Source organism: Hemicordylus capensis, chromosome 1 (assembly GCF_027244095.1).
Source record: "Hemicordylus capensis ecotype Gifberg chromosome 1, rHemCap1.1.pri, whole genome shotgun sequence".
Classification (NCBI taxonomy): domain Eukaryota; kingdom Metazoa; phylum Chordata; class Lepidosauria; order Squamata; family Cordylidae; genus Hemicordylus; species Hemicordylus capensis.
Genome location: NC_069657.1, coordinates 143473624 through 143489016, shown reverse-complemented (window position 1 = coordinate 143489016; position 15393 = coordinate 143473624). Strand labels below are relative to the sequence as shown.

At 45.2% G+C, this 15393-nt stretch overlaps 1 protein-coding gene across 8 annotated transcripts in view; it reads left to right on the top strand.

Annotated features, from left to right (window-relative positions):
• Positions 1 to 5218: 5218 nt before the first annotated feature.
• The window catches only part of CLP1 (cleavage factor polyribonucleotide kinase subunit 1), a 29254-nt gene continuing 19079 nt past the window's right edge, over positions 5219 to 15393 (top strand). For 2 of the 8 annotated variants that reach the window (XM_053254100.1, XM_053254164.1), the window contains exons 1-4: positions 5246 to 5515; positions 6931 to 7042; positions 12562 to 12665; positions 13586 to 13732. The gene's annotated coding sequence lies outside the window, so the exon portion shown is untranslated. Of the gene's footprint in view, positions 5516 to 6398; positions 6450 to 6930; positions 7043 to 7081; positions 7324 to 8342; positions 8440 to 12561; positions 12666 to 13585; positions 13733 to 14376; positions 15099 to 15393 lie in introns of those variants that run through there. The other 6 variants (XR_008308233.1, XM_053254127.1, XM_053254117.1 and 3 more) reach the window with 6 other exon arrangements.

The following is a 15393-nucleotide window of genomic DNA, read 5'->3' as shown; positions in this document are numbered from 1 at the left end:
CTGCTGGTGCAGGCACTGCAGGTGACAGTGCACGCAACCCCTCCATCCTTCATGGGCTGAAGCAAGCTGTCATGCTTGGTACATACTGGTGTACGTCCCTGGTAGCGTAGGGCCATGAAATTGTAGTCATCAGGCCAAGGATCGAAGCCGGAAAGCAGTCCGTAAGATAAGGCAAAGTCAAGGTCACACATGCAAAGGTCAGTACAGGGAGGCAGTCCAATAGGAGTGGGCAAGAAACATGGTCAGACAAGCAACGGGTCAGTAGCCAGCAACAGTACAGAGGAAGAGGCAAAGGTGAAGTCAGGCAAGCAGTCAGTCAGGAACCAGGAAGTCAAGGCAAAAGGCAACCCCTGCTAACTGAGCAAAGAGACACCTTTTAAAGTGGTGATTCTCTTATATTTAGCAGGGGGAGAGCAACTGGCCCTATCCGGCCCCAGCACAGCATCCCTCCCATGGCTGTTGCTGGTATCTGCCTTATGTTTCTTTTAGATTGTGAGCCGTTTGGGAACTGGGTACCATTTTATTTAGGTATTATTTATTTTTCTATGTAAACCACTTTGTGGACTTTGATTGAAGAGTGGTATATAAATATTCATCGTAGCAGCAGCAACAGCAGCAGCAAGAGCTCAGTGGATGCAGGAAGGCTTTACAATGAAGTTGCTTCAGCAACTGCTCCTTCAGGACCAAGCTCTTAAACAGGTCTGCTGCTCCAGGATCCCTGTTTCAGGCTCCTCCTACCTCTTTTAGGGGCTGCAGTCATTTTGTCACAGACTTATCTGGAGAAGTGATTCCTTCTCCATTTGTTATGGTTCCAGGGTATCCTTAGAGTCAGAAGATGGAGGCAAGGGACTATCTTATGGGCAAGGTGGGGGCAGTGGTTCTTCTGGATCTAGACTCTCTGATGTTGCTAGCTCTCCTGCATTCCCTTCCTTATCTTACGAGGCTGATAGCTCTGAGTCACTGGGTGGGCCCTCTGGATGATGGTGCAAGGGTATAGCAAGGGGGTCTGGCCTCCATTCAGACTCCTCATCCCCTGAGCTCTTGTCACCCAGGCCTGGTGGGTGGTCCAGGTGGCTTGCGTTCATGATTGCTACCTAGAGAGCCTGTTTGGGGGCTCCCAGGAGCACCCCTATACCTGGTTTGGGGCTACTGGCTGGTAGTTCCCACATTTTGCTATTAAGATCCCACAGGACCATGAGATCTCTAACAGGTTCACATGTGCTAACTCATAGGGCATGCCACCTGGCATGTAACCTGGGGAAAGCTGGTTCTCAGGTCAAGTTTCATTTCAGGACTGCAGGAGAACCTCCCTGCGCTCACCCCCTTGATTTCTTTCAGGTGAGGAATGCCAGTGTAGATGTGTTGTGGTGTTTGTGCAGGTTTCCGAAACCCAGTAGTAAAACATGCCCTACTGCTGTCTCCAGACTTGCCCAGCAATGCCAATGGGAAAGGCCCAGAGCTGCCTCTCAGTAACTTGCTGCTTTGCCGCTAGTGCAATCTTGCTCCATTTCTAGGATCACACGGAAGTCTTCTGCAGCTTCACAAGACAGTGCACTCAACAAACAGTGAGCCACCAAGCTCAGCTTGACACCCCCTTCAGGTAGGTAGCCCAAGTGATCACCCAGCTCACTCACTCCTAAGGCCAAACCTGGCTGTGGGGAGAGAGTGTGAGTGAGCTTCTGGTGCTAGCGCAGCAGGGGCAACAAGGGGAGGTTGCCACTGGATGCAAACTCTCTCCATCTGCCCTTGCCACTGACCTACAACACCAAGCAGCGGCTGCAGCACAACCCAGAAGATAAGGCCAGTCCAGCAAGGGGGAAGATGAGTGGTGCCAGAAAGAGCGGGAGGGCTGGCAATGGAGCGGAGAGCCAAGCGATGGGGTAGTGAAGGGAGGCAGGGACTGCAGCAGGCAGCTGGGCTGATACCTATAGTGGGGAGTGGGGCAGGGTGCCTGAACTCGCCACCTGATTGCACATTTGCTTGGGGCTATCACCTCACCTTGTCTCCTGGGGGAGCTGTGCCTACTCCTGGGCAAATATGAATAGGATTACCACTTTAAGGCTTATTTATTCCTCATGCTACCTTTCCATTGGCCCAGAAGTCACTGGATTGTGTGCAATTCAGTTCTCCAGGCTGGCTGGTGTCATTCCAGACCTATCATGACTAACGTCATTGGCAAATTGTTGGTGTAGTGATCATCAGGCTTGAGGGAGGACTAGGCCTCAATTGGAGGGTGGGCTTCTCCAAATAAGGAAGAAAGCCACAGAGAATCAAATCCCTGTGAACCAATCCAGAGTGAGGGGCAGGGTTTACTGGACAACAGCCTATAGAGGAATAGGGGAGGGGGTTGTAAGGTTTCGGTTCTCCCCTGGAGGCCATGGAGCGAGTCTAATCAGCTACTATTGTAGGAAAAGAGAGATTCCCTTGGGTTGGGAATCAACTGGGAGTAAGTAGGAAGGATAGGGACTATTTTAGCTAGATGTGTCAGGGAATTTATCTTTGTTTAAGTGCTTGGACCTGTCTGCATGGTTATTGTAGTTCCTGGGTTAGGGTTTTACTTAAATGGAAACAACAATTATTGATGCCTGTATAGTTTCCCTTATCTTCAAATTATTAATAAATCCTTGTTCTTAGAGTGTCATTCCTCATTAGGTTCTGCCCTAGTCACACGCTCTTGAAGGCCTAAGACTGCTCAGGCCTTACTGTAGGGAGGGGTTTTCCACTTTACTCTCCCAGAATATTCCCTTGGAATAGTCAGTACGCTCTTATTAAAAGTGGATGGTGGCAGCCTACCCTGGACTTCTCTTAGCTTGAGGAAGGATTTTGTATTTCCCCTGCTTTTGATTGTTACAGTTGCGAAGGGGGGAAACTCTGGCAATGGGTGCTTAGGTGCTCTGAATATATTTAGGTGCTAAGGAGGGATGCCTGGAGAATATTTAGGAATCCTTCTCCTCCTTGATGGATCCCCCCCTTGCTTAGGAGGCTCTGTTAGGGCTGCAGTGATGGAGTTAAGATTCTTGGTAGGTGTATATGCCTGGGGCCCTGAGACAGAGTACCTAGCAAGAATCTGATAATACAAGTATTACCCATTGGCCCTTCTTCTTTTTTGCTCTCTGTGGCAGTGGGTGCAAAGTGTGTGAAATGTTCTTCCTCCCCTTTTCACCAAATTCCCACTTGTGTTTTTATAGTTCTATAGCACGGAGGCAGATTGATGTGGACCCATGCCACGGGTCTTACAATTTGAGCTGTGTTCCTTTGCTAGGCTTATATAGTCCAAGTGCTTAGTTGACAGGGATCATATTCTGTGCCCACCCCCACCTCCATGGAGCTTGTTGGTGTTGAAGCTGTCTAAAGAGTAACAGAGTGCTAGTTATGGTTACCTTTTAAAAATAAGTGAAACACAATGGATGGGCCCAGTTCCAGCTCTGTGGATAAGCTTAGACACAATCCCTATTCACACATTATGTTCAGTGCATATACAATCTGTATCTGTGTATAGTGTATGCACACACAGTTCACATCATATGTTCAAGGTTCATACTGTAGTACACTTCCTATTTGTACCCAGCATATGAGAACGCCTGTACTCAGGCTTGCTTTCAAAATGAATGTGTATACTTGTACGGTCATTCACATAAGCACTCTTTAGGTGGTATAAAAAGTGAGGACACTGTGTGCAAGTACAGCATCCCTGTGAGCATGCTCTGAAGCCCTGCCTTGTCATGACCCATGGTTACAGTATTTTTCCGGAGTCTCAATAAAACATATCTTTATGATTATGGACTTTAGTGAGTACTGAAATGATTTTAAACTGGTTTTAATTTTGTTTTAATGCATTATTTGTTTCTTTAATCTGTTTTTTAAAATATTTGTGAGACACCTAGAGCCATCTGGGTGAGGCTGTGTAAAAATATAACAACAATGCTGGACTGTAAGGAGGCAGGGCTTCAGAGTGCCCCCTCATGGATGCTGTATCATGTATAGTGTCCTCGCTTTTTATAATGTCTGAAGAGGCTGACAAAAGCATGCGTGTATACAGACATTTGTACGCATGTATAGTGCAGTATTTGAATAGGGCTATAGCTCCTCTGTATCCTGCCAGGATCCTGCCAGTGCTGGGAATGCACCAACTCGGTGCAGCCCCCAACTCTAGCAATCCTGTTACTCTGTTCTGGGCAGCTGTGCCAGTGTTTGTTTCATTGGTGTAAAGAAATTTGAAATTGATCCTAACCTGCCCAATAGGCCTAACTCAAGGATAACAGGAGGACTGCAATTATTTGAGCACCTTTTATGCTTTCCTAGCAGCTTGGGTTAAGCCCAAAGCCCCAGGCAGCTAGGAAAGGGGAGCCTCTCCCTGGCAGCCCCTTGTTCCCCTCTCCCTGGGGGCCCCTTGGAGTGAGGGAGACAATAAATAGGGAGGGGTGGCACCCAGGTTTTTTGAACCCACCCGCTCAATTATAGCTACACCCCTGCCAGTTTACATGCTGTGTTCTTTGCATTCATGTTATCGTTTTATTTATCTCCTCGCTAACCTAGACTGAGGCATACTGGAGAACAAAGAGTTTTCCTTGTGGTGTGAACTCGAGGGCCATTTCGTACACTACAGAAAGGTAAACTAGAGTTTGTCTCTAGATGCACATAGGAGGAAACTGCAGGCGGTCGTGGCTCCCTGTTTAAATTAGTATATGAGTCACATTCTCACGTTATGTGTTGGGTATACCGTATACACAGAACATGTAATCGTTGTGTAAAGTAGCGCAAACACAGCCACTTTCTCGTCATTTCAATGTGTATGTTCCATTTACGGGTCCCTTTACCGATCTTTTCCAGACAAGCAGCTACTGGGAGTAAAGTGAACAGCTGATGCCTAATTCCGAATCCGAATCTATCCCACAATATATAACCAGACACGACCGGTCTGTCTGTAGTAGTGGAAAAAACAAACAAATAACCCATCTACCCTGCGTCTGTAGTTGCATTCAAGACTTTGGCGGGGGGGGGGGGAGCCGGGGAGAGCAGCGACAACCCAAACATAAGATATGGCAGGGAGGGCTGTTATTATGCTGACGATCGCCACGGGCACACTCCTGGAAATTCCTTTCTAAGCGAACTTTCCCAGTGACCGCAGGAATAACAACGAGGTGCCCTAAGTCAAGCCACCCTCGCGAAGAAGCAGGGTCGTAGCAGCGAGAGCACTAGAGAGGTCTGCCGGGGAGGCGCGCGAGCCTTAGGTGGAGCCGGGGGGGGAGAGACGCCGCGGCCAATGGGAAGGCGAAGCCCCCTCTCCAAAGGGTTGACGGGCAGCCAATCGGAGTCGTGCGGAGCGGATCCCACACGCTCCATTCAAGAATCTCAAGTATTCAAGATGGACGGAAGGGAATGCGGTGAAGAGAAGCGGGAGCTGCTTTTAGTGCCTGCTACTTTCATGCTCGGGAAACGGGGGAGGCCCCAAAGTTTTAACCTCCGCCACTGAGGGAGGCGAGAGCCGAGGAGAAGCCAGAGAGCTGCTGAAAGGGTAACGGCGTCCAATGACTCGCTCCTGGGCACAAGGGGGTGCCCCCCCCCCGCGCCAAAGGCAGGCAAAGCCTCTTCCTCTCCACCCCGCCCCCATTTCTCTTCCATATTCATTTCGCTTCAAGTGCGGGGTTCTTGAGGGGAGGATTAGGTTTTTGTTGGGTCTGCGAACAGTGGAGCTGGTAGTAGTGTGGGCGTCAAGAGTAGTGGTGGTGGTGCGGTTGGGGGCACAGGTAGACGGAGGGCTGGTATCATCTGTGGCTTTAAGTTGCTTTCCCCTCAAACCCTCGTTGATTCAGCTCAGTCCCATCGGCGAGACTTCTTTGAGAGTGGAATGAAAAACGGGTTTCCTCATTCCCTGGCGAGCCCTTCCTCACCCTCCCTTCCTTTGGCTGTAGAACAGGAGCAGGCAAGATTCCTTGGGGAGCCCTCTCTGGCCAGCTATTTAGAGGGGACTTTTCTCCAGACATGGGTGGGATCGAGGCTGTTCACCAGCCCTGATCTCAGGAGTGTGGGGAGAAAGTGGTCTTTGCCCTGCTTTTCAACCACGGGGATAAGAGTGGCAGCGAGAGAGCAACCTTCCTCCCTGCACCTTTTCAGGCTCCCTAGAATGTCCCCAGATTAGGGACGCTTTTCTACATCTCAGCAAAAGCACCTTTTGAGTCCTCCTCAACTCTCACTATTTGTGCTCATGTCTGGATGTTGTTAATGCAGGATAAAAAAAGTTGAAGGGTTTTTTAAATTGAATGTACATTATAACCAGCATATTTCTGTGTGTTTGCATACAGGAAATGCAAAAAGTGTGTTTAATATTATGATGAAAATGCCTGTTTTAAAACCATCTTGGTATTCCCCCCAAAAAAACTATAATATGTCCACTGCAGGTGTTTATGGGGACATGGCATGCCTGAAAAAGACGAAGTAAACCTCACAAGGTACTGAAGAAAGCTGTGTATGTACAAAGCACACCAGTCTTCTGTTGTTATGCCTAATGTGTTCTGAGTGTACTGACACTTTGATGGAAACAGTGCTTGCTCTCTCAAAAGACTCAAATTCTTCATTTAGAAGAAAAATCGAGCCACTGTCGCCTCTGACAAAGAGTTGTACAAATATAACTGTTGTATAGCTGACGAGAAAATGGGTGCTTTTAGAAGAAAGTTGTATTTCCTTCAGCACCCTGTGAGGCCCACTTCTTCTTTCTTCCTGATCTGGAATTGGTGCTGCCCTCCTTTCTCCCTGGGGATATTGCATGTCTTCATTCACCACACCTGCCCCTAGCTTGCCTCCCCCTGCAAGTGTGCTCTTGTCAAGATAGCAGGGAATCATGAGGCTCCCTACAGTATGAGACAGTCCAGATAGGAGAAGGAATGATAACAAAGCACAAAACCCAGACCTGCACCATGCTTTTTTTCTCAGGTACTGCTTCCTGGTTTGCTGCTGAAACATCAAGCCAGTGTCATAAGAAGCTCTTGTGTGAACATGCCTCTTGCCTGAGCACAACATTGGGCCTTCAGGAATGCATCTGAGGGTAAAAGCTTTTCAGGATTTCTGGCTCTCTGCACTGACATACCCACAAGGTTTTGAGTACTCTGAGGAGGAAGACTCCATGGAGTGCCTATTAAAAAGTGCTTCTAAAGTCTTCAGGTTTCAAAGCTCTGGAGGACTTTTCCAACCCAGTGATGCTCTTTAGCCTGCACGATTTACATTTTGTCTCATTGAAAATTCCAGCTTGTGCAGCACCAAGCAGGGCAGCATCATAGCGCTGGAGAGGAAATATGCCTGTTCAAGACCCACATGCACAATAACTAGGTAAAGGCAAAGTGTGCCGTCAAGTCAATTTCAACTCCTGGCACCCACAGAGCCCTGTGGTTTTCTTTGGTAGGAGGGGTTTACCATTGCCATCTCCTGCACAGTAAGAGATAATGCCTTTCAGCATCTTCCTATATCTACTTCAGGTTTATTTCTAAGTCTAAGCAGAGGCTTCTGGTAGCATACTGGGTTTTGTGTAGTTTATTGTCTGTTTTAACAGCATCTGCTCCCAGCAAGTGGCTAAAGGCAGTTCATGGGATTTGGCATTTACCATGAGCATGCTCAGTCTGAGCAGACAAAAAGGTCTATACTTAGAGATTGAGAGAAAAACCAAGAAATGTTTGTGTGAGCTAACCCTGGCTTCATCTTTGCCTTTGGTGCAGTTGGATCAAGGTATAAAGTTCTGGCATGCTGCTGCTTTTAAACTGTATTAAGTAAGGCCTACAGTTCCTCTGATCAGAGTTCTTTTGAACTAGATGCTACAAAGCCACCTCTACTGTCGAGTCAGTTAATATAAAGTCATCTCTAAGGCAGAGACTATCTTAAATGGTCTTTGAAGATAATGGGGTGGGGGCTAGGGGGTTGTAATTTGTTTGCATTTATAGAGTGAAAATTTTATTGTTTGTTTGTTTGTTAAATTTATATACCACCTTTCATTAAAATAATCCCAAGGCAGTTCAGAGAGTGTGAGCTTCTTGCTAAGGTTTCTGAGGCAAAATTTAAACCACATGTGTGATTTTTAGAATAGATTTGGTTTTTATGAAGTCTGTGTTACAAGGGATATTCATATAAAAGGTACTATATGGCATTACCTAAATGACTTATTTCTAACAAAACTAAGTCACACATTTTTACCAAAGGTGGGGTGGGGGGAGGTCATCTTTTCTTTGGGCTTCAGGCCACTTGCCACAAAAGCAAGGAAAGGACTGTTCCATCCTACCTCCACCCCACCCCCCCTTTTTTGTAAAGTTGTATACTTTGAATTAATAGGCAGCTTTTATGCTGGGCTTCTTCCACAGACCTGCTAAAAACTGCTCAGCCCTGGACATGCTCTGAGCTATCCTGGTACTAAAATTTTGATTTCAACACCTGGCAGCTCTGCCTAGAAGTAATAAGGTAACATTAAGCTGCAGAGAGTGAGGTGGGGGAGGGGGAGCAATGTGTGTTCTATCTGTTTTGAAAATCTACCTGTTTTGAAAATATATGCCCTACCTTGGCATTGTTGGATACTAAGCTCTGATATACAAGGAAAACTTCAAAGAAAGGTTATTTTGGTTATTATGCACCATCAGCATAGGTTTGAAGGAACTATCCATCCTTGGTTGTACAACTAAACTTTAAGATTACAATTAAATGAGAGAGAAAATAACACATATGTGTGCTAAAGCAGGTACACAAGTGCAAACCTTCTCCCCCAGCACATATGCACAAGCCAATTTATTTTTGTTGGGGGTGTGTGCAGGGTAGAATCTCCATTTTAGAAAACAAAATGGCTTTATGGGAAGGCAAAAATACTGCAATAAAGGAAGGTTAGAAATGTTAATTCTACTATAAATAGTTTGTACTGCATGTTTTGATTTTCTTACAGTGTTTATAATTGCCATCTATTCACTTCAAAAGAATGCAAATTATCTTAATTGGGTGGAAATAAAACATATTAACCTGAAAGCTTAAAATATATGTATATAGTAGACTGAAATCATAACATCATTGATCTTTTCTACCTGATCTAGTTATCTCCTGCCCAACATGGGACAATAGGAATATAAGAAGCTGCCATGTATAGAGTCAGACCATTGGTCCATCTAGCTCAGTATTATCTACATAGACTAGCAGTGGCTTCTCCAAGGTTACAGGCAGGAGTTTCTCTCTGCCCTACTTGGAGATGCCAGGTAGGGAAAGTGGAACCTTCTGCATGCTCTTCCCAGAGTGGTCCCATCCCCTAAGGGGAAGTGCTCACATATGTAGTCCCCATTCAAATGCAAACCAGGGTAGACCCTGCTTATCAAAGGGGACAATTCATGCTTGCTGCCACCTAATGGCAGCAGGGAAGTAACTTGCCTAGGGAGCAAGAGGTTGCTGGTTCGGGTCCCCACTGGTATGTTTCCCAGACTATGGGAAACACCTATATCGGGCAGCAGCAATATAGGAAGATGTTGAAAGGCATCATCTCATACTGTGCGGGAGATGGCAATGGTGCACCCCTTCTGTATACTACCAAAGAAAACCACAGGGCTCTGTGGTCGCCAGGAGTCAACACCGACTTGACAGCATAACTTTTACTTTTACCACAAGACTAGATCTTGTTCCACAATCACAAACGCCATATTTGTGAATCCAGATGGGACCACCTGAGTATGGGGGAAATTGCAGCAGTCTGCGCAGATTGGGGGAGGAATTCATTGCTCTGTCACTGAATGCTAGGACCTTACACACATGCATAAATTGTTTCAGTTGGAGCTAAATTACTTCTGTTCTCAACAGAGTATGGGTATTCATTTCCTCAGATTTGAATGACTACTCCTGTACACTAGTGTGCATGGCTGTCTGCCTCCAATCTGTGTACTTGACCCTCTCTTGGACAAATCTGCATCACTGGATGGGGACTTCTTTTATCCATTCAGAATATGTGGTCTCTTTGCATGTTTCTTGCTGAGTGTGTGATAACCCTGGATCATTGACTAAAATCAGTGTTTTAATTTTAAAAGCAAGGCAAATAGCAAATGATATACAAGACCTATGTGATGTCCTCATAGAACAACCTTTGAATAAGTCTTCCCTGTTTAACTGAGTCAGGTCTATGTTAATTTTGGGCCTAATCACCATTAAGTAGGCCTAATTTTGGGCCTACCACAAGAGCTGGCATGACTTGTCCCCATAGCTAAGCAGGGTCTGCCCTGGTTGCATATGAATGGGAAACTTGATGTGTGAGCACTGCAAGATATTCCTCTCAGGGGATGAAGCCGCTCTGGGAAGAGCAGAAGGTTTCAGGTTCCCTCCCTGGCTTCTCCAAGATAGGGCTGAGAGAGATTCCTGCCTGCAACCTTGGAGAAGCCACGGCCAGTCTGTGAAGACAATACTGAGCTAGATAGACCAATGGTCTGACTCAGTATATGGCAGTTTCCTATGTTCCTAAAATGTTCTGTTCTGTTGAACTGCATGGTGTTCTTGGACTGTTTGGTGCATATGTTGAATACTGGGGGCTGTAGCATTTATTTCTTCTCCACATTGTGGATATATTCATTCTTAGTGATATGATCATGGTGGAGAATGCCTTCACCCTCCTCATATGTACTACTGCAGGTGTGGTTCTCCAAATGTTGTTGAACTACAAATCCCATCATCCCCATCCATAATAAATTGTAGCTGGGCATGATGGGAGTTATAGTTCAGCAACATCTGGAATACCACAGGTTGGGAACCCTTGAACTACTGTATTGATTAAAATAATATGTCTACCCTTGCTAGAGAATTCAGCCATATTGCTGCAAACTTGTTTTGCAGTCATAGCAAAATGTTCAGGCTTAAAACATCCTTGGAGTTTTCTCCCACCTGCCCACTAATTAAAACCACTTCTCTCAAGTTGTTATAAAATGTGCTTTTTCCTCCTTTGAGCTGACTTAAGAAATGACCACCATCACAGCCATTTCAATGTCCTCCCCTTGGATCTTCTTGGCTTTGATGCTTCCATTTATATTTGCTTTTTCAAATGTTTGTGGCCTTTTTAGGAAGACTAGGCTGTTCTTCCCACAATGGATTTTGTATTTTTGGCTTTCAGAAATTAGTGAATTGTTTCTCCCTTTTTGTTACCATCTGTTCTTTCATGACTTTTTAGTGATGACATTGATAGACAGATTCTTAAGGGAGAGAGTAACTTTTCCATCATCATCATCATCATCATCATCATTTTACATTTTATATCCCGCTCTTCCTCCAAGGAGCCCAGAGTGGTGTACTACATACGTTTCTCCTCACAACAACCCTGTGATGTAGGTTAGGCTGAGAGAGAAGTGACTGGCCCAGAGTCACCCAGCAAGTATCATGGCTGAATGGGGATTTGAACTTGGGTCTCCTTGGTCCTAGTCCAGCACTCTAACCACTACACCACGCTGGCTCCACGCAGCTTTCTACAAAGAGGTGCCTAGCCAGATATATTTTATTTGCTTTGCTCATAACAGCAGTCCAGTGAACTGCATTGTAAAAGGTTTTGCCTACGGTAAGTCCTCGACTTACAAATGAGTTGTGTTCCAAAAGTGCATCTGTAAGTCAGATGCTGATAACTTCAAATGCGTATTCTGTAGTTTACAAGCACAACAGCTTTTTAAAATGTGCATTCCTAAGTTGAGGGCTTCCTTAATGTAATATATTATGGAGCTTTGTTTTTATGTACAAGTGTTTGTAACTCGGGAGTGCCTGCGTATGATCTTGGATCATACTCATATCTATTAATTATTTAATGGAGTAGCCAAGAAAACCACAGCAATGGAAAGTCTGGAGTTAGCTGCTAAACAGAAGATCTTCTATGTTTAGAATGTAGGAGCTTGCTATAGGTCAGGTTCTCTTTCCCTCTCTTACATTAGGAGTGGGATCTGTGTGCGAGAGGGGTGTAGATGTTGTTTCAGCTACTCTAGTTCTGTCACATCAGACTCTAGCTGAGAGTTGTCTCTCTCTTCTCCTTGTGCTCGAGAAGGTTGTTATTTCCCAAATCGCATTTGCTTCATATTTGGTCACAAGGTTCAGCACCATTGGTAGGTGAATGGCCTGTTGGTGAGAAATGAGGGCATCCTGTTGCATCGGTGCCTGGAATTCTTATCATTTAGCAGTCAGTCTCTCTCCCTCTTTCTCATGGCACCTCTTCCAGCCAAATTACCTGACAGATTTAGGGTAGTGCTTTCTTTTGTTAAATAATACAACTGCATTAATGTTCCTGGTGGGTATCATACCTTGTTGTGTGTGTATTTAGGCAAATCTATTGGATCGCAAGATTTTGGTTCTGAGAAAGAGAGCTCTGATCTGGGCTACAGTTTTCCTGCCTAGTGTTTACATGTATCAAATTCCAAGGTCTTATGTGATAATGTTTGGGCCGCTTGGTTGAGGCCCTGTGGTGAAAGGCTCCCAGCTTCCATGGACAGTACTTTCTGTTCTAGGAAATACACCTTTGTTTCCCATCCTTTCCCTGGTTATCTATTTACTTAGAGTTTTTCTGAGCAGAGAATGTATTACTTTGTATTTCAACAGTGTTTATAACAGATCTACCCAAACATCCTGCTGCAGTCCCGTGGTGATATTTATAGCATCCATAGAACCAAAAGACCAGGCCAAGTGATGCTTCAGGCCACAAGGTTTGTAGATTCACAGCATGTGTATGTGTGTTTGTTTATTTAATTTAGCAAGCTGTATACATTGTTTTTGGTTGAACTAACTGGCATATATTTTAGCCTTTGCTCCTGTGGTGACCCTTGTGTACTTTTCACCCCTGAAAAAAATTGGGGCTGCTCAGTTGCAATGAATGCATTTGCATGGGCATTGATGACTGGAGAAATACAGCATGAAGGCCTAGCCACTAGGAGGCACAAATGATTGATCTAGGAGTGCTCCGTAAATAGAAAAGGGCTGCTGCATATTGAACATTGCTAAGGCTTAGTCAATAGATACAGTAGTGGGCTTAGAATCGGGAAACTTGGTGTCTGTTCCTAGCTCTGCTACTGGCCTGCTTGATAGCCTTGTGTGTTACCTTGCCTCTCTTCCTCCATTTGTCTCACTTTTTCAGTTGTATAATAGAGATAATCATCCCAGCTTTCTATGCATTTGTATATGAGAGGGTATGTAGAGCCAAAAGTGGTATGTGAGAGATGAGGGATACTTATTTCCTTTAAATGCCTCCTCATGGCTCACCTTTTCTGTTGGCCCAGCTCCCTTATCCCCATACTCTGTTGTAAAGAAGCCAAGTATACGTAAATCAAAGAATAGCAAATCATCCCCCAGTTTCTTTACTTCCACTTCCCTCCCCTTCTGCAGTTGTTTTCACCCCTTTTTTAGATTTTAGAGTGCAAGCCTTGTAGAACAGGGACCTGTTTTCTAATTCTTTGTAAAGTGTCAGGTGCACAGATTGCATTGTATAGAAAAACAACACAGCTTACACTGAGAAACAATGTAAATGTACATGAATCCCACTATTCTCATTTTTGATGGATTTTTTAAAAACTATGGCTTATTACTTACAGTCTCACCCTTGATGCAAAGTTTTATCTCTCTGTGACAGGTTGAAGTCAAAAGTACACAGGAAAATATGGAGTTGAGCCCAGAGTTTTGGATGTAACTGTTTTCTTAGTGACTAAACAACTGAGATGCCATATTTGCACTAGACCCAAGGCTGTTTCCATCTGTGAACTGACTTATGACGACTGAGGTGAGTCTGGAGGGATCTTAGAAATCTTCTGAATAGAACAATGATCTGTGTATCATAAATCATCTATGCTGGGAGTAGACAGAAGGTAGAATGGAATCTACTAATTAGATCTAAGTGATTTGCAGTAAATTAGCAAGTGTTTCCGTGATTCCTGATTGTTTAACAGTAGCTGCAGCAAAACGGTTAGGGATGTGCACCAACCGAGGTTCATGGACAGGTTCGGAGCTGCTGGGGGGAGTGGTGAGCAGGATCTTTTAAAAGGAGAGAGCAGGTCCTTACCTGCTCTCCACAGCCCCACGCAGGAAGAGGAAAGGAAAGGAACCAGGAATTGATTTTTGTGTGAAAGGACTGTGAGCTCAGCATGTGCTCAAAAGCACCTGCTGCTGTTCAGTTCCGAGTGCATGCAGGGATGTTCCCGCAAGCCACACTTTTGGACCGGGATCCAGCTGGTGGGCTTAGGGTTCTACTGAAAAAAGCAAAGTAGATCTGGCAAGCTTGAAGCCTGCCCACCCGAAATCAATCCCATCCCAAGCCAACCTCAGAAGATCAGCCTTGCACACCACCCTAGAGATTAATGTTGATAGAGAGCAATTTGTGGCAGAAGTTACTCTGTTTTCCTTTCCCTCCCCTCCCCCCCTCTCTAGATGGAATTCCTGAGCAGTTAAAAAAAATCAAGCTGGATGCTCCTGTTTGGATGAAGAATAGAGAGGATTGACTTGATTTGGGCACTGTAGCAGCTCATTGTTCCACAGCAGGCTCTCTAAAGAAAAAGACACTGATACAGTTAAATAATTCCCAGTCCCCCTGCGTGATTCTAAAAGCAGAGAGGAAGTGGTTCTCTTGTTTCAGCACAGAAAGCCAGAGAGAGTGAAGGGACTTCTGATACCTTGGGCATGGCCCCTGTCCGAAGCTCTTTTCACATTGTGCTACTGTCTGAGCCCAACCCAAGCAGTGCAATGTAAAAAGGGCATTGGGTGGGTGGCCACAGCAGCATGAAGCCTCTATACCTCCACCACTGGCAAAGCTTTAGGGGATGGGCCTGGGGTCTTCTTGTGTGAGCCAAAAGGACTGTGCAGTTGAGGGGGGAAATGATATCCTTCCACCTACACACACCAGTAGCAAAAAGTAGACCCTCTGACAGCTGAAGCAACATCCATCTGCCCTGCCTCACACATGAAACTGCTCAGCATCAACTGATGGGTGCGAATAGCACCATAACACCAATATGGTTTGGTTACCTTTTTAGTTGTGGTGGCTGAAGGGTTGTTCTTCCTTGCAAGTCACCAGTTGACACTTCTCTGTCCTTTTCAGAGGTTGCTACAGCAACTTACTGCAAAATAAATGTACTGATTTTTTAACTTGGCAACTCCCAGCAGACTTGCTTGATTGCTTACTGTTTGTAGGAAAAGGTAGTTTGCCTGTTACTGAAGTAAAGCGAGAGAGAGATGGGCAGCTGTGCCAAAAGCTTACTAGATTATGGTACTTCACACAGTTCTGGGATTATCCCAGTTGTAAAGGTGAGAGATGCATGTTATGTTTTTTATTGCATATTTGGTTTCCAGATGCTTATCTGGTTGGTGTTTCTGTTTGCCTAAGACTCTTACAATGGACTTTGAGTTCTATCAGTCAGACATTATGTTTGTGTTCTGTACCTATTTCAG